The sequence below is a fragment of the Vidua chalybeata genome, chromosome 4 (assembly GCF_026979565.1).
Source record: "Vidua chalybeata isolate OUT-0048 chromosome 4, bVidCha1 merged haplotype, whole genome shotgun sequence".
Lineage (NCBI taxonomy): Eukaryota > Metazoa > Chordata > Aves > Passeriformes > Viduidae > Vidua > Vidua chalybeata.
Window position 1 is genome coordinate 23,249,049 of NC_071533.1, and position 19,236 is coordinate 23,268,284.

The 19,236-nt window shown below is 42.2% G+C and overlaps 1 protein-coding gene across 1 annotated transcript in view; it reads left to right on the forward strand.

The window, feature by feature from the left end:
• DAPP1 (dual adaptor of phosphotyrosine and 3-phosphoinositides 1) overlaps positions 1-19,236 on the forward strand; it is a 55,686-nt gene that overhangs the window by 14,602 nt on the left and 21,848 nt on the right. The window lies entirely within an intron of this gene.

A 19,236-nucleotide genomic window follows, 5' to 3' on the forward strand; every position in this document is an offset into this window, starting at 1 on the left:
CCTGAAGAACCTGACATTGTCCACAATCAATTTTTTTTTGGTCACATTAATGTGGTTTTGTCACCCAGGAGTTGAGGCAGGGATGCAATAGCTGCACTAGCTATTTATAGAGGCACTGTGTAAAGATCAACAGATGTTTTCAGCACAGCCCTGTACTTCAAAGGTTACTAGCGAAGTCAGGGCATTAGAAAAAAATGTAATTCCGAAATTCACAATAAAAGTCCGGAATGTTGATGTTTTCCAGAGGATCCACCAGTTGTTAGGTTAATTGCTGTTATAGTCTGACTGTTGGGGGCTACTTCCTTTTCTGTCAATATTGCTTTAAAACACGGAAGTGTGGAGAAAGCAAACCAAAGTTTGTGATGCTGTCAATAATCACAGCATCACCTCAGACAAGGTACATGTTAAATTCTTGGCTCTTGATTAGAAGTTAATTTTGTTGCCAATCCCAAACATTTAAAATTGAAAATTAGATTTTTAAAAAACTGTGTAGATAGACATACTGGTCTGGAGCATCCATTGGTCATTGTCAAATTCTACTATTAAATCACAGGTAATTTTTTAATGAGAGCTGACACTGAAAACCAACCTATGTACCAGAACACAACACCAATTCTACCACATCATGGCAACGTTGCAGTGCAGCTATGGGTTTTTACTAAAATCATACAGTAAGTACAAAGTATTCCTTTCAAAATACAGCGCATTTTGGTGACAGACTGATTGCAGAATGCTTCCAAGCCAAGTTTCAGCTAAGTCAGTACAAATGCATAATTATTGGTTTTCTCTTGGAAAACCTCTTTCTCTTTGGGTTTATTTTACCCAGTCTTGTTTAGTGCTAAAGACTCTTGCTGAATTTGCAGGGTGAGCTGTCTAAGCAATGAGTTATTTCAGAGTGCTTCATCCTGCAGGGTAAGTAAATGCACCATGTCTGCACAAAAGCATAGGTAGTGTAGGCTGAGCAGCACTCAGGCATCCACATGGTCAAGGCTTTTTTATAGGGACTGGGAGCTAAGTGTAAAAATTATCATCATTATCACTGGTAATGAAGGATGAAGAGCTCAAGCTAACCATGTGGTAGAGCCATCAGGAAGGATGTCAAAAATTTGATAATAAAATTTAGTAAGTGTGAAGTTCGTTTGACCTTTCCATATGGAAAGTGAGCTCTCCATACAGAGTGCGCTCTCAGAGCTGCCAGATGGGAGGAAATATCTGCTACAATACCTTCCCTGCTCTCACTTTAGCCTGTTGAGCAGAACAGAGCCTGTGCTTTCACACATCTCTCGTTACATCTGACGAGCAGCACAGATAACCATCAGGGAGAATACTCTGACCTTCATTAGACATGGACAGAGCCCTAAGCCAGAAGCAGCCAACTTCACCACCTGATAAAATTCACCTCCTGCACTTGAAGGCAGCCCAGAACAAGGCTGTGCTTGGGTCCTTTTCGTGGTCCGCTTGTGCAATGACACAGAGGAGAGGCCATGAAAAGTTTCTGTCCAGAAGGTCCCAGTGAGGCTTCAGTAGCCTTCATCGGGTGGTCACTATCCTTCTGCTGTGCTGGGCCTAAATCACAGTCCTTGTTGCCTTAAAATGTTCCAAATGGTACAAAGAGACAGAAGGCACAGTTTCCCACTGAGGGATTAGAAGTGACCTCTGCCCAAAACGCTTGACTACTTTTGTCTAGAATGAAGCAAAGCTGAGCTGCTTTTGCTTTTGCAGGGTACAGATGGGAACTTACTTTATTTGAATTTTTTCAAGCTGATCTGACAGTCTTATGGAAAGTCTCAGAAAAATTCAGGTTGCTGTGGATTTCTCCAACACCTTCTTGTCTCCCAGCTGTAATTTATGGCTTATGTTCAGTTTAGATGTTTGCCTCTTACAGGCAAATTATTGCAATACTGCACGATACAACCACATTTTAAACAAGCTAACACCTGGCATTCTCCTGGATGGGGCCAGTGTCTGCAGGGACCTTGCAGAGTCCCCTGCTAAGTAGCAACAAGGGAGATGCATTTAGGGGCACCTAAGGGGCAGATTGGCACCTGTGGGACAGAAGAGACATCTGTTGTGCCCATATTTTTGCAGCTCTAATCCAGGTCAGGAAGAGCAGGTTTAAAGCCCTCAGGGTCAAAGTCAATCATAGTGAAATGCTGTGGGCGGTAGACGGTCTAATCAAGCTCTGCATGGGTCATGTTCATTGAGGGCAGAAGACATTTGGGAATTTTAAGGAAAGCTAAACCCTTGCCAGCCGTGCCTGGCTGAAGTAGGTGGCAAAGGGGAAGAGAGATCAGTTGCAGCTGTCTTGTCTTAGTGCAGGAGCGCGGGGGTGGCTGTGCAGCTCTCAGGAGCTATTTGAGAGGCTCTGGCACACGGGAGCAGTGTGCATGGCAAGAGGTACGCAAGGACACCCAGAACGTGCCTGCTCCATGCAGGGTGGCACAGGATGAGTATGTCCCCCATCCTTACGCACTCCTGCACCTCCTGACCTTGCTGTGCAGCAGCACAGACCCCAGGGACAAGGACTGTATCCTGCTGTGACCACGTGCATTCAGCCAAAGCAGTTCCCTCCTGCACAGTGCTTGGGTGTGGTGCCTACATTGCTGCTGACTCCAGAGGCAGCTTACCTGATGTTAACTTTGGCACATTGAGACCCCGCTCCCTTGCACGTGTGCTCTTCACTCACTGGAAACTCTGAATTTATTGCCAGTGCAAACAGCCTCAGTCAGGCTCACAGAGACATGGAGCTTTCCTCCCTGTGGCCTGGGAAACCATGCCACATCATGACTTCCCTTCCACTCCCTTTTCTAAGGGACCAATATATTTCTTAGCATGCTCCTCAGTTTTCAGCAGGGCAGCCTAGCTGAGTAAATGCTACTATAATAACACCCAGTGCCCACTGCACAGCACTGTTCATATCCAAGGGCATTTAACAGTATCGAGTTTCTGCAGCTCTGAGGTAGAGACATTTATGATCCTTATATCTCTAGGTTGCAAATAATTTCTGAATATGGCAAAATGCGTGCAGAAATAATTGAAGAGATTATGCCTATAAAGCCACTAGCAGTTTAGGGAAGAATATAACACATAAAAGTTCTCTCTGGAAGTAATAGAACAGACCAGCTTTGACCTCATTTTTGATGAGAAAAGCTTATATGTCATTGTACAGAAATATCCTTTTCACTGCTCCTATAGTTTATGGATGTGATCACATTTCATTCATTTCCTTTACAGGCCACAGGGTGGCAAATATTGCTTGGTGCTTGGCTTCTGCACAGTGAGATAACGATGTGGAAACTGAGGTCCTCAGCACTTGGATTGGTGGAGGCAAATGGAGCTCTCACTGCCCTGGAGTGAACAGAAACTGCAGCCACAGCAGCATGAACTCCATCGTTTGAATATGCACATTACAGTCCCTTCCCAGGGGAGGGACACAGGATGAGGAATAAAAGGAAGATTCAGGTGCTACAGCAGAAGATGGGCTTCCAGGTGGAGTCCATAAAAGGCCAGGTCTTCATGTGTTCCAGATCTTCAGAGCCTAAAATGGACTGATGGCACTTCAAGGCCCCGCTGATGATTCATGCTGCAAATAAACTTCAGGAGGCAGCAGGTGCCAGCACTCATCAGAGGATGAAGTGCAATTGTTTTCTAGTCAACAGAGTAATTTGAAAAGTATTTGTGCCATCTTGCTAAAAACACAAACTGTGTCACATTTATTTTTAGATGCAGATATCTGTCCAGGAAGAAACCACAACCAGTTATGTCACACATCAATAAGAGCTACCTGCTGACACCATCACAGAGTTAACTGTGGTGCTTTTTAAAGTGGCCAGCTACCCAAATCCAAGATTTTGGTTTTCCTTGCCACACAGCAAGGTATCTAAACTTTAACTTACATCTCAAACTACCTGCTTTCTCAGGAAATAAAATACTCCCAGGGGTGGAGGTGTTGGGCAGGGAAGAGAGACTATGAGAAGCAGGGTTACAGCCCTCTACTCCTCAACACCCTTCTATCCCACACTTGTGTCTTTTTAATAATAAAAATTATCCCACACTTATTGAAATAATAAAAAACCCCAAAACAACTCCTATATAATCAACAAAGCTTGTGCTACAGAGCAGACACATGAGTCTTAGAAAAGGATGTGTGAATCTACTTGAATCTACTTGAACGAGGAGAGTTATGTCAAAAGAAAGATCTTTCTATAAGACTTCCTTAAAATTTTCTTTTTCTTCTTGTGTCATATGCTATTGACAGCACTGACAGTACCAGCACAATGGTTATCCATTGTCTCACACTTCCAGTCCTAAAAGGCTGTTTGACCCTCAGTTCTTTCTGAAAATAACCGTACCATTCAAAGGTTCGGAAATTATGCTTTCAGTATTGTCACCGAAAATTAGCCTTCACTTTTTTGAAAATTAGGTCAGCAAACCCAGCGTGAACAAGCACTACTTAATTCAGTAAGGCCATATGTTTTCTGACTTCATATATACTTTTTAAAACATAACTTATTTTAAACACTTAACCAAAAGACTAGATGCAAACCCACACATATCAGTGGGTAACATTCCAGATTAATTGTTGTGGTTTAACTCTGATGTTAATGCTGGGGGATTAAGAGTTTAGAGCTCCGAGGTAATTTTGTCTTCTTTTTCCTCTGAATTTTTATCATCATCCTTGCTTTTTATGGCTACATAATGAGATAATTATGATGCAATTACTGCACTGACAAAAACTGTTTTTAAAAACTCATACAAGTGCCCTTGATAGGTGCATAGAGAGTGGGCAACAGACTTATGGATGGAAGTTGACTGGACGATCTCCACAGGCCGTTCTGACTTTAATTTTCCACTAATATTTTTATATGCTTGTTTATATGCCAACTTTTAATATTACCCTTCTGTACATCAGTTCACCCGAACAGAAATACCCCCACAAGGCAGACAGGCCCTGGAGGCTGACATTGCTCTACTCCTCTTGTCAGACCAAGCTCTGAGAAAGGCACTGCGCTTTTCTCTTAAGTACCACATGGGCCACATCCCTGGGGAGCCCAGCAGCCGTGGCACCTGGGAGGATGGGCACGCAGACCTGGCAGCTACTGGCATGAAAAGACCTGCAGAGAGAGCCAGCTCCTCCAGACACCAAGCCTTTCTTTCTCCTTGCAGGGCAAGGATGAGGTGCTGCTATGCTTCATCACACCCCCTGGGAAGAAATTCTCCAGCATGGGGGATGCTCAGGATGAGGAACACTGAGCAAGGTCTCCCCAGCTTGTTCCCTGCCATCATACACCTCTTGCCTTCTACCTGTGTCTCTGTCACTTCACAGCTCTCAGTGGCCTCCTGAGCCTACTTCTGATGGAGTCTCACATTTCTGAAATCCCTTGTCCTTTCAGTCCAGCCCATAAAACAATGGGGATAAGCCATTAGTACTTTGGCACCGAGAAGAGCAAGAGGGTCACTTCCCTCTGTTAAAAGTGACTGTTCTCCCAAATAGGCTCTTCTGCAGCATGATATGGAGAATGGTGGGCACTGTGTCCAGCGAATGCCATCCCTGTCCTGCTTCCCAACAGTGCAAGCAATGTATAGTTCCTGTGTTTTCCAAAGCATGGTCCATCTTGGACACAAAACTATAAACCCAGCAAATTCTCCTGTTCCAAATATCCACCAGCTTACTACCTGCCCAGCACCGAGGCAAGCACTTTACAGGTAGGCTGGTATACCTACTTCTTCCTCAGACAGCTTTCTCCAACTCCTGCCTGCTGGTGATTTCCTCCTCCTGGGTACACACACACATTAATGCATCATAGGGACTTCTATGTAATACCACATAATTTTGGGAGCTACAGATTGCAATGGAACCTCAGTTTCCCTACCACAGATTGTATATGATCCAGAGACACTTACTGTTAAGGTTAAAGAAATATATGATTTTAATTAAGCCAAAGATCAAGATTTTAATTCTCATTCTAATGAAAATACCCTACCACCCCCCCCAACATTCTTGAAACTAATAATATTCCCTACTTAAACTCAGGAGCAAATCCATCAGATATCCTTAACCTATACGTTCCATTAGTATCCCCGAGACTGACATGTATTTACAAATTCCCTTTTTTATTTCTCCTCAATGATATTAGCTTTCAGGAGGAGCAGCTGCTTATACCATGACCCACAGGTACTGTAAGCTATTTAAATATAGTCTGCAAAAAGTAATTGCTAGGACTACAAATACAACCAACAACAAGGCTCTGGGCTTTCTCTTTTATTATCTGCCGCTTACCTCTCCACTTCAGGTTGTTTCTTTCTTCCATCTTTCCTTCTTCATTTCTTCTACTCTGCAGATAGTTCCTATCTACCCTGTCATTACTCTTGATAGCTTCTCTGGCTCCTTGACCATTTGCCTGAAAGTCTGATGGTGCATGTCCTGTGCTGCAAGAAAACATCTGAGCTTTCCTTTGCTCTCATGTTTCCCCAGACTTCACAAACTGCTTTCAGCACCCAAGCCCCCCCACCTGTGTTATTATGCTGCTTCAGTGCCTGAAGCTACTCTCATCCATCTTTCCTCTGTTGGCACTACGGAAACACTTGTCCAGAGCATCATTTCCACTGCTCAACAGAGAAAGCTTCAGTGATTTAAAGGCTCTTTCTCCATATGGTATATCAAAGGATTTTTTTCCCCAGTATCTCACAGCATATATCAAATGCACGTAATTTTCCTACCCAGTAGTTCAGAATTGGATATATTTTATCTGCTCTAAAGTAACTAGGAACAAAATACTGTTCTGATGCTTAGTTTTATAAAAGGTATAAGAGTGCCTGCATTTTTCTTTTGGTAACAATTTTTTCTCCTTCACTGCTGCTTTAGTGCAAGCGATAAAAGCACTTAGATCACCATGAGCTTGTTGGTTATGAAGTTAAAAAGGTAGGAAAAAGAAGTGTGCTTGGAGACTCTTTTCTGCCCTCATAATTTCTGCACTCCTTTACATTCTCTCATGGTATTATTCTTTTCCTAGTGCCACAGAAATGCTCAAAGTCTTTGATTTTGATGAATGACTTAACGGTGGCTTGACTTGAAAGGCATTTTTTATTCTGTCTTCAGTGAGAACTTAGGGGTACAGCCTGGTGCAAAAAGGCAAACCAGAAGTCTCTGGCTAATCCCCAAGATATGGATGTGACCCTCTAAACTTCTCGTTCTTCCCACTCACCTCCCGTGGCCCAAAGCAAGGCAGACTGGAGGAGCAGGTACAAAGTGAAGAAGAGCATTAGCCACGTTACATTTGTTTGGTCTGCAGTATGCATCCTTTATTTTCTGTTCCTGCTGGGATGAGGCAAGGATGCTGTGATACGACAACTACACAAAGAGTACATCTACCTGAAATCTTGTGTTTATCTCCTTATTAAAACATAAACAAACAAAATATCCTGACAAGGTGGTAGTCAACTCTGTAGCTGTCAGACAAAGTCTGACAAGTCTGCCAAGAAGGAAAACTGCATTTTTCCACTCCTCTGGCTTCAGACTTCACACTGCAGAAATTTAAATCTGGTCTTTAAATTTAGGTGACATGCCACCTTTATGGCTTACCTGGACAGCTGCTACTCTATGCCAAGTGGAAGGGGAGGGGTTCAGAGCAATCACTTAGTAGTGATTGATGAACTCTTAGGTATTGCCTTAAAGAGTTTCAGGATGCTCATAGCCCTCAGAAATTGCAAACTGTCATTGCTGTCTCTGCTCTCTGTCCACTCCCTTTACACTTTATTTCATATGACTATATTAAAATTATATTCAGGATTGCTCACAAAACATCTGCTCCTGTATCAGTCTGAAGGGCCTGACAGACCCACAGTACCAGTTATGTGCCAGCTCCTCCTGGATAAGATTTCCTCTTTCCTCCCCTGCTGCTGCTGTTACTCACCAGTGCCTTCATTCATTCATAGAGCGTTTGCCTTTCTGATTAATGCTCCCCAAAATGGAGCTCTGAGAGCTCCGACCATCACCACCACTACCATCACCAGACCTCCAGAAGCCTGTGACCACTCTCCAGGGACATCTGTGACTGGTTTCCCTGCTCAGGTAACTGTTTGCAAAAGCAGAGGTGCGTGAAGCATGACTGCCTCAAACCTGTGCTTTGTACACTCTCCACTTGGAGAGGAGCCAATTCTGCCCAAAATTAACAGTATGTTAGCAGGCCCATGAAGATCTGTACTCTCCTTCACTGCTGTAGGAGCAGCAAGCCTTACAGCTCATGTCTACCATGGCACAGCTCAAAACAACGCTGTCAGCAGCAAAAGAGGTTTGTCCCAAGTTTGTCCCAGCTTCCCACACTGTACACGCAGGCACTGAATCCCAAGGTGGGAGCTCAGCAGTGGGAGAATTCATGGTGTCAGAAAGCAGCTCAAAATTCTCCCAGCACAGAAACCCATTGCTAACTCATATTAAAGCCATCCTGGGGCCTGTAAGGACAGTGACAGGAGCGACAGATCGCTGTCTGGCAGTATTTATACCACAGCCACCACTGCAGTATCTGGGGAGTATGGTATAAATACAGAGCCAGCAATAGCCAGGGAAGCCCAAAGAGTGGCGAGGAGGGTGAGTGGCCAAGGCAGCTGAGAGACGTGTTGATTACGTGCATCTCCCTCAGCTGTCCTCAGCTAGCAGGTTGCCATGGATTAGAAGTTGGGAAGACTGAAAGAACTGATCTTTCCCTCCCCTTCAACAGCTCTTTCTCACTCTACTTGAGCCCATACGGTTCTTCATTTGAGTCTCCAACCACAGCACTTTGTGTTACTATATAACATAAACATGTTAGTATTTCTTCTTAGGAGGTGATTTGGCTCATGCCTGCCAGGCTGCAGCACTCAAAAGATGAGGTCAGAGTTGTTCATCCCTGCCTTACAGATGGGGAAATCCATGCAAAGGGCAAGTACAGAAAGCAGCTTCCCTCAGAAGGCCTGTAGCTCTGCTCAAAGGAAAAATGTTCATGTTCTCAATCAAAAATCCAGTCACAGGGCTTTTAAGACAACAGGCAAAAATTGATTGAAATGCAGGGGAAAAGGAAATGGTTGTTCAAGAAAAACTCCTGGGCTTGAATCTCTGTCATTTGTTTAGTTCCTTCCCAAAACTTATTAAAGACAAGTATTTTTAACTGTCTGAGCAGCTGACTTTCAGCAGTAAAATCTGTGAGAATTTGAAGTATGAGCTTTGCATGTTGATTTCTTTCTTCTCTATAAATAAATTACAATTCTCTATTCTCAAAGGAAACCTTTGAAATAAAGCATAGGCAGGGAAGAATCCCTCACACAAACAAGAGATTTGCCACAGGTATTTGCAAGCATGTAGCTGGCATTCAGGAGCTCATCCAGTCTAACAATATTTGAGTACACCTCCTTGCTAGAGAAGGAAGGGCACTTTGCACTATTTTTTCCACTCAGAATACTGTATTTTCTTTTGAAGGAATGTGACTGCCACAGCAGCCTACCTACTTGCTGCAATTCTCACAAGAAGGGTTTCTTTTGGACTCAGCTGCTCTGCAGGGAGCTGGACTTGTCAGCAGCACCCTGGTGCACAGATTAAATAATTAGCAACTGCTTTTTGTCATGCCTCCAGAGCCTCTTGTACAGATGGAAAGGCTGGAATGAACTGTTCCTGAGAGTAAGATCAGATTTGAAAGCCCCTTTCTGCCTGCAGCAGGGGAAATGGGGGAGTGCATGGACTGCACTTACAGTGCAAAACTTACCTATGGCTTAGGGAATTATTATCATTTTACTAATTTGAGCTATTTCTGCCCTTGCAAAAGAAATATTCTACTTTGATGTTGCTGGAAAACACCTTCTCTTTGCATTCAGAAGGGTGTATGGACATTACCTGTTGTGAACAGCATTTTTCCATCTGTCCTGGCTTGAGTCACTTAACAGCCTGGCTAAGGACACTCTCTCCCTGGTAATTTGGCACTCCAAGCTCTTTAGTAGTACTACCAAGGTAGTCTAAACCAAGCCCAGCTTTATGTGAGATGCTTGCTTCTCTGTGTACAATCACTGGGAGGGCTTTTGGGAAGAGCTCTCTGACAGATACCTTCTTAGCCCATTCCTCTGAGTAAGGTGCCACAGCACCAGCTTGCTTTGCCTTGGCTTGATTGCAATGCGCGCTCAATAATATTTTGCAAGTACAGGATATCCTTCCAAAATATCTCAGTCCTAGACATGTTTCCCCAGTGCAGCAGGCTTCAGAGGCAATTTCCAGAGTGACATTGCTGTGGATGCTGCTTTTTTTGCAAGATAAAAGTCTCTAACAAGAAAGACCTACTTATCAACCTGACAGTATGAGGGCTCCCTGAAGCCACGGGGTTTGATCGTGGAAGACCTGATGCAGCCTTTATTTCCTTTCACTGTGTGCTCCTCTCGAGAACCATCTGCTCCTGTATCAGTCTGAATGGCCTGACAGACCCACAGTACCAGTTATGTGCCAGCTCCTCCTGGATAAGATTTCCTCTTTCCTCCCCTGCTGCTGCTGTTACTCCCTAGTGTGAGTGTGTGTTTATGCTTGGACAGCTCTGCTTCAATGTATTGTATTTCTATACATTTCAAATGTTAAAGTAAAATAGGAGGACAAAAAAATTAAGGGGTTTTCTGGTGTCAAGCTGTTTAACTTGCAAGGAGGATCATTTACACTCCCTGTATTTAAAGGAAGCATAGAGTACTTAACTACATGAGAGAGCTGGCAGAGAGCAGCCAGCTGAACCTTCCCACAATGTGAAGCAGCCCAGAAATGTGAGCAGAACCTGCCACTTAAAAATCCAAAATGCAGTTTTCACCTTGAATCCCAAACATGTAAAAGCTCCTTTTTCAAAGTGCTAATGAGGGCTGCTGCTGCCTAGGTTATTTCTTGTAACCATGATAGCAGATGAAGAATCAAAGTGACATTTTACTTCTTGGCATCAACCAAACTGCCCCCACCTTCACCCTCACACCTGACTCCACAGTTTGTTTTTTTTTTTTTTTTTTTTTTTTTTTCTGGAGATGCTGATTAAGATCCCTATTTGTGTGCTGGTGAGACATCTCCAAGGTATGCTGGATGTGCAGCTTCCCTTTGATGAACATGATTATGAATATGCACCTGTTATTTAAATGGATTTTTATCACTTACAAAATATGCCACAGAATAACTGCTGTTCAGCTTCTTGGAGCTTTGTTACATCCAGATCAATTTTTATAAAGTCATTGTCTGCAGTTTTGCCAAAAACACTCTGACATGACTTGCAACTGATACAGAAGTCAAAATAATGTTCACTAATTCAAGCAGATAAACATTTTGCTATGTTCTGAGATCTCTGTGTTGAACCTGCATTTTTTATACTGAGTGGTTTTGTTCAATGAACCTTTATTTTACAGAGTTTCAGTTTATTTCGGTCAGCTTCAGGACTGCTATTAAACCTGTACTAAACCAACCTTGAATTTCAGCAGCATTTCCCAAACAACTGAACTTCATTTTAGCAGCTTAAAAACAGTTTCAATCTCATAATTGCTTTTCTCTGCCATGCCATTTCCATCCCAGAAGACAATGACTTTCAAATTTTCATTAGTGATACAGAAAGGGATTTGCTTGTAAAATCACCTGTGTTCTGCTCCCGGCTGTGGTACAGGTTGCTTGGCTTTACCGAACCACGCAGCCCACTTGGGCTTCTGGCTAAGTATCTTCAATACTTGGTGCTATTCTGTGACCAGTTTGGAGCCATATCAGAAGCACAAAAGCTCACAGATCTCTATCTGACACTGGCACATGCTGTGAAACCCTCGAGTGGCACATTTCTGTGTGTTTCAAGTAAAACAGCAACATACATGTGGTGAAGTGCTGCAGGCACCTGCAGCTCTGCAGTAAAGCCTCTTTGCTTTGGTGGATGTTTGGAGTGTGACTTCTACCTGGTCCTCAGGACTGTGAGGATGATTCCCAGGGGGGAGCCTATGACCCTTGCAAAAATATGGCAGGGAAGCCTGATATATACATGAAGCTCTTACGCTTTTTGTATTTGTGCAATATTTAATTTTTACACCAGTTATTAAAATGCTTTCTATGGGTATAGCATAAATGCTTTGGCCAGCACTATGTATTTTTAAGGCTGCGAAGATCTGGGTTATTATAGACAAGAAATGTAGTTTAAATAACTGAAATTTCCTGGATGTTAGCTAGGGGCTTTGACCCCTGTGCATAATTAGACTTCCTAACAGATTACAGACCATGGGGTTTTGGTTTTATTCCAGCTCTGGCAAACAGACTCCTGGACTATCAAATCCTTTCAAAGAAAGAAAGAAGTTAATTAAATTTTAATGTTCATAAAAATAATGATGTAGAGAGCTAGCACCTAATGAATTTCATGTTTCAAACTTAGGATTTCCTGTGAGCTCACTCATAACCCAGTCCCCCTCCAACCTATGGCATGTCCTAAATGTAAAAACTGGAGAAATGTCAAGAAATCAAGGTGGCCTACAAGAGGTCCTAAATTCTGGTTCCAGGTATTAAAACCTACAGTCTGTCAGAACTGAGAAAGAAAGATGACTCATGCACTGAATAAACATGCAAATTTAATTTCTGAGTTCAAAGAGGAGATTCTTAACCCCCTGAAACCAAATCAGGCCATAATAACAATATAAGCCCCATGTTTCTAAGAGTCTCCTCCACTTTCTTTACAGTATCACGTTTCTGTCTCAGATCCCAATTTCCTTAATTCTTCATCTTAACCCAGAAAAATCCTCACTGGTTCATTCTTGGGTCATCCAAAAATTCTCTCTTTGTTCAATTACAGCTTGCATTTCAGGCACCTGTACCGCAGGACACAACTGTCCTTTGATTAGTTTTGCCTATCTGCAGTGTAATTAGATCAGTGGCTGGACTTGGAGCACACCCACAGTGTTGACAAGGCCTGAGCTATATCAACTTTACAGCAGTTAAACATGAGTGCACCCTGCTCTGCTCTAAGGTAACAGAACCAAAGACCACTACCTGAAAGCTGTATTTCATTCAAACCAGAACCGGTCTGCTCTGCCAAAATCACAGTGACAAGGACACATCTGAGCAAACTCCCCAGCCCCTCACTACTTTACTTGTTTATGTCAATCAGTTTGGAGATTTTTAACATTTGAGTTCTGTTTATCTGAACTGGTTTTCAAGGTCTAATTATAACACGTGAAGTGGGGTGAGATTGCTGCTATGAAAGTCGCAGTATAAATAAGAGGGCTTGAGGGGCTGAAATGTTGGCACAGGGCAGACCTGTGTGTCACGTGGGTGCCCAGTGCAGCTGTTGTGGTCCATGGTACAATAAATAGCTATAGGGAAGGGAAGTGGCGTTGTCAGGCAGGATTTTTTAATACCCCCTACTGTGCTACTTGGCTAAATGCACTCGCCTTGGGAAAAAAAAAAAAAAAGAAGAAAAAAAAAAAAAAAAAAAAAAAAATAAAAAAAAAAAAAAAAAAAAAAAAAAAAAAAAAAAGCAACAGTCCCGGTGCTATTTGAAGGCTGTGCAGGAAAGCATGGCATGGTTGCCTGCATCCACTGCCCTCTCCTCTTTTCGCACAATCCTCCATAGATGACCCAAGCTCGGCTTTCCCCTCACCAAAACCAGCAGAGGACATGCTCTCACGCCCTTCAGCAGGGAGAATGTGCTGGGCACAGCAGCTTGCACAACCTCTCCCACTATTGCAGGAGAGATCCACTGCAATCGCCCCGCAATGGCCATTCAAAGATCATGCCTGCAAACTGGCCAGATGGACATCTGCAAGATTGCCAGATGGACATCTCAGGTAAGACCAGGCTTCTGGAGAGGATCTCTATTTATAACCTGGACCCTGCCAAGAGACTGCTCTTAGGTGTTAATGTGACACAGTGCTGGTTTTTAAAGTCACTGAAATGCCTGAACATGGAATGGAATGGAAGATGAAGCTGCTGCTGGCTTGCAAATGGTTATTGATGCCGTGTGCTGGTAGGAGAAGCAGCCATCCATACCAGGCATTTGCAGTGCATTGAACACCCGTTAGACCAATTAGGGTCCACAAAATATTAGTTATAAAGCTTCTGCACCCTTTCTAAGGTTAGGCTCTTATTCATTTTAGAAAAAAAATTGACCTGCCACAAGGCATATACGTCCTTAAATTAAAGCAACTGGCAGTGAACTGTGCTTTTGACAAGGCACTGAGAAATGCCTGGCATCTGTAATTCCAGCAAGATATCTTCTGGGATAACCCTAATATATTATGCTCATATAATGTTAACATATTAACCCATGCTCCCTCTGCAAGGAAAAGGCACTATAATTGCAATCATTGTTCTCAGAAAGCAAGCTGCATCCCCATTTTGACCCAGATTCTCAGTATCCTGCTTTATGCATCAGCAGTGCCATAAAATGGAAAATGTTTTCAGAGCTACTGAGGTATTTTTTAATATAATTTTAATAATAAATTAATAAATTTAAAAATAATTATATAAATATTTTATATTTTTTTTATTATTTTACCCAAATAATTTTATTTGGGTAAAATAATTTATTTTTCTGAGCTCCTTTCTACTCAGGTCTTCGTATTACTCCTAAAGCTTGTCCCTGTATCCATAAAGAGTTGCATAAGGTGACAAGGCTATCAAGTTTGATAGTGCACAGATATATTTGTATTATATATTTTTATTATTATTATTAGTTATTTTATTATATATTATTTATTATATATATAATTTGTTATTTATGTTATTTGAACATAAACTTTGAAGTTGCAAAAAGCAAAAATGAAAACAACCCAATTTATGAACTGTAATAAGATCACACAACAACAGATTCATGAAACAGCAAGTAAGACTGTTCTCAGCCTTTTTTTCCCTTACTTACATCTTTAGTTTTAACAGTTTCATTTTGTATTTTATGACACTTTTACCTAAGCCTAGCTTTTCATAAGACTTTTGCCAGAGCCTAAAATCATATGCTGCATCTCCATCAGTTTTCGTGCATGGTGGACACCAGTGTGTGGGGTCAGTCCTGCTCTGGGTGCAGTCTCCATCTGAGGCTCGACCACAGGTACTGTAATGCTGTCTGTGGGGAGCTGGGAGCCAGAACAGAGCTGCACAGCTGGCACCCTGGGCTTTGCTGCAGGACAGAGTTATGGGCTGGCTTCACAGGCAAGCAGGAATCCCTGGAGCAGCTCCTGGTGTGAGGACATTCAGGTCTCCAGCCCTGAAGGTGCTCCCCCCTGGAGTCTGGAGAGGCTCCTCCTCTCTACATCTTTAATTACTGGGTAATCTCCTAGCACAGACTTGCCAGACTGGTCTGATTCCTCTTGGAAAGAGGCTGAACCACCAGCAAGTCACTTGGCTCAAGGCACCACATGGCCCACAAGAGGAGCTGCCTGTCTCCAACCTTGCCCTTCACCCTGGCCTTTGGCAACAAGAGCTGCTCTCCCCCACCTCCTCACATGTGCTGCCACTAACAGCCACTGACATCCACATTTTCTAATTTAAAGATAATTTCTAGGTGTTTGGGTTTATTTCTTGGGGTTTGGCTGGACAGGAAAAACATTTGCACATCATCTATTCAGAGAGCATGACATTACTCTAAAGTGGGAAGTTTTAAAGAGACTTTGACTGTGTCTAAGAAGACATAAAAAAGGCTTCAAGCACGCATGCACATTAAAGAGTGGATTGACAAAGTTCCTAGAAAGTTTTCCTTACAGAACTGTAAGTGGAAGCATATAATCTTCACATCATTATCCACATTATTGAAACTGTGAAAACCAAACCACGTGCAATAACACAGCTGTTCTAGCTACAGGCATTTAATTTCCCACCATCATCTCAAAATATACATGCTCCAGCTCCTGGTTATGCACACAGCAATCAAGGGCCAGGAAAAAAAATTAGCAAGCATCAAGGGAACTTATTTCTGTGTCCCAGAAACCAGAGAAAAAAATCTTCCTGTACTTAGCCCTAGAGGAGTAGCTGAATTTCCTAGAGCAAACAAGAGGAGAAGGTGCATGAAGTCAGAAATAACAACTATATTTGGTCCCAAAAGTCACATCATGAAGAGTATGAAGAATGCTAGTTTTTTTACTAAGGGCAGAGTTAAGAGATTGATAAAACTGAATTATTAAATTAATATCTCTGGGATCCCATACATAATCATATTCCTTTGTGACATGGCTGGGCCTACCCCAGTTGGCAGGAAACTCCACAAAGGTTTGGGAGGGCATGGCTGTTGTGCCTCTTGCTGTGCCTAGGTGGAGACTCATTCCTAATCCAAGTCTGGGGAATGAATCCTGACAGCAGCACAACTCTTGTGATCTTTAGCTATAGAAGCCCTGCTCCACCCAAACTGTGGAGAAAATGGGGCAAGAAAAGCCCTCCCTTTTGCACAATCTGTCTTCAAACCATTTTCCCCTAGGAACTTGGGTAACTTCAAATTCCTTTTCTCACCACTGTTCTGTGTTTCCTATCTGAATAGATTGCAGCCAGCACAGGGCTAGCTGGCATGTTCTGGAAACGTGTTGACTGTGGGCATTAGAAACACATTAAATAAACATGCCTTAGGTGCCTCAAAATCCACAAAGTAAACTCATCACTGTGCTGATACCCAGTATCTGAAATGTTTTCCAGCATAAAAATTGTTTCCAATAAATATTCCAAGACAATCTGTGCCACACTCAGAAGGGAAGAATCAGGTTAATTTCAGAAGATGATCTTAGTGTGCATCCTGTGTTTGAACACAGTGGAAAGATTTCTGTAGCTGCTTTAGAGGGTTCCACAGAATGCCATGGGGTCATACCTGAATGTAATAGGGATTAGATATCTTGGGCACTGCAAAATTATCAGATGCAGTCACCTTAAAAGGAATAAATCAATGGCCAACTCTCTGTTATGTAGGAAATCTGTGCTCTGCAGGTGCCCACTGTGCTTCATCCCAACCTGCCCTTCATCCCAACCATGTTAACAATGGCTTTGTGATATTTCTGGGGTTTTTTCTTTCATTTGGGTGAAATCACTGTCTTTGTGACTGACCATCTTTGCTTGGATGGTTCACAGCTATCTGTAATCTATTCAGGTTATTAGAATGTGAAATAGTTAAAGAAAAAAAATTAATTTTTCAATTATTTCCTGCCACATTCTGTCAAGTAACTGGAGTTATTTAATTATGCTCTTGCAGGAATCATATCTATTTATTAGCCACATGCCTATCTAAGCCAAATTCTCCTTTATTAATTTAGTATATCTTAAAGTACAAAATTACAGCTACCTGAAAAAAAAATTAAAACTTTCAAAGAGTTTTAAACAGTTGCTGCATAAAAACTCAAAAACCTGGAAGAACCATCGTGATCCTGGGACCTGACCACTTGCAGGACACATGATATAAGCTCACCTAGCAATCCCACAATTTCTGCCCAAACACAACACACAGATTTCTCCAAAATCACTATCATAAAAGCAAACACCTGCTGAACTGAGAGACCTGGTGGCTGCACTGTAAAGCATTCACTGGGTTTTGAAGTCTGCTGGTAAATATGGCATTCTGGAATAACCTAGTGTGACACAACACAAGGAATACTTGCACATGTATTGGTCATTAGTGACCTTCCCCATTTGACGGCCGTAGTTCTTCTGTTTTTCATTACCTAAATTTAAAACAATAGTGGTTTGGCATTTATTTCCTGTGAGATGGTGCAGTTATTCAAGAAAGACTTGAAGAGATTGTTTTTTTTTTTAATTGAATCCCACTTTGGTTTTTAAGTGACAGCTGTGAGGGGATGAGTAGAGAGCCAAACTGTCTTTTGGGGGTGCTCTGTGGCCAGCAGTGCTCAGGCTGAGCTGCAAGCACCAGAGCACTGCTGCTATCTACAGGTCTGCTCTGCACAGCAGTCACACTGCACACAGAACCACTCCTCCAACAGGGACGCCCGAGCTTGAGGATGAGGACCAAAACACAGACACTGAAGTATTCTGGCTTTGGGGAAGTGCAAGCTGGCAATCTGTAGCCTTTCTGTCCAGTGACTAACCTGTGCTAAAAACCTAAAAACAAGTGGACTTAATTAAAGAGAAAGATGGTCCCTGCTCCCTGCTGCATGAGAGTACAATTTCTGCCTTTTTTTTTTTTTTTTTTTTTTTTTTTTAATTTTTTTTTTTCTACAAATGAAGAGGAAACGTTGCACTCTCAGGTGCAGAGTAAGAGGAAGTGTCTGCTCCCAGATGGGAACCCCCTCCCACCACAACACACTGGTGCACAAAACACAATGGTGTACACAAGGGCTGGAAACCACCTTTGAGCCTGCATTGCTAAACTTTTAAGACCATTTGTGATATAAGTAGAATTTACTAAAATTTAGTTGTGGCTCTTTGTTGCTTGGAATTTAATTAATTTTTCCTTCTGTGCCTTTTCCTCTGTAACCCAGAAATTTTCATAGGTGCTTTTCTCCTAGTAGAAGAGACAAGACAACTTGGAATGGGTTAATCACTGTGGAAATCAAACACAGCAGCTTCCAGAAGAGGAGAACAACAATAAATAAATCTATCCAGCAAATACAAGCAAACAGTGGAGACATCAAAGCATCTATTTAACAAATGTTGTGGATTTCAGAGTCAGGTTACCAAAGAGAGTATCAGATCACAAGCTTTCAACAAGCAATAGAGGAAGGGGCAAACCCAGAAAAAGGAAAAAAGTATTTTTCCCCACTAAAAAATTACATTTTCCTAGTAAGGAAAAATCCCCCAGCTTATTTGCAATATCTTTGTCTACAACTAAATGTCTGCCTGTCGACATGAATAGGTAAGTACGGAAGAAGAGCACCTTGCAGCCACAATTAGAAGCTCAAAGCACAGTCTGATCTGACACATGGAACCTCTTGGAAGATTTTCCCATTTGGGAGGCTAGAAAAGCTCTTTCAAAACAGATTCCCCAAGACCAGCAGGCACTGCAGGCTAAAAAATCCTGTTCCAAATGACTCTTAGCTGCACGCTGAGCATGCAGTTCATATGACTGCTTATGGGAAAATAAGTAGCTGTTCCATCCTCTTTAAATACCAGTTTCTCTGGAAACAGCTGATTTTTAGTACTGTACTGGATAGGTGGTATGACTGGAAAGGAGCATTCTGTCTTTTTTTTTTTTTTTTTTTTTTTTTTTTTTTTTTTTTTTTTTTTGTCAAAAAGTTTAGTGAGGAATCTGTCACACCTATAATAATTACTGTCCATGAAGTATCAGAGAATACAAATAACTTCTAGTATTG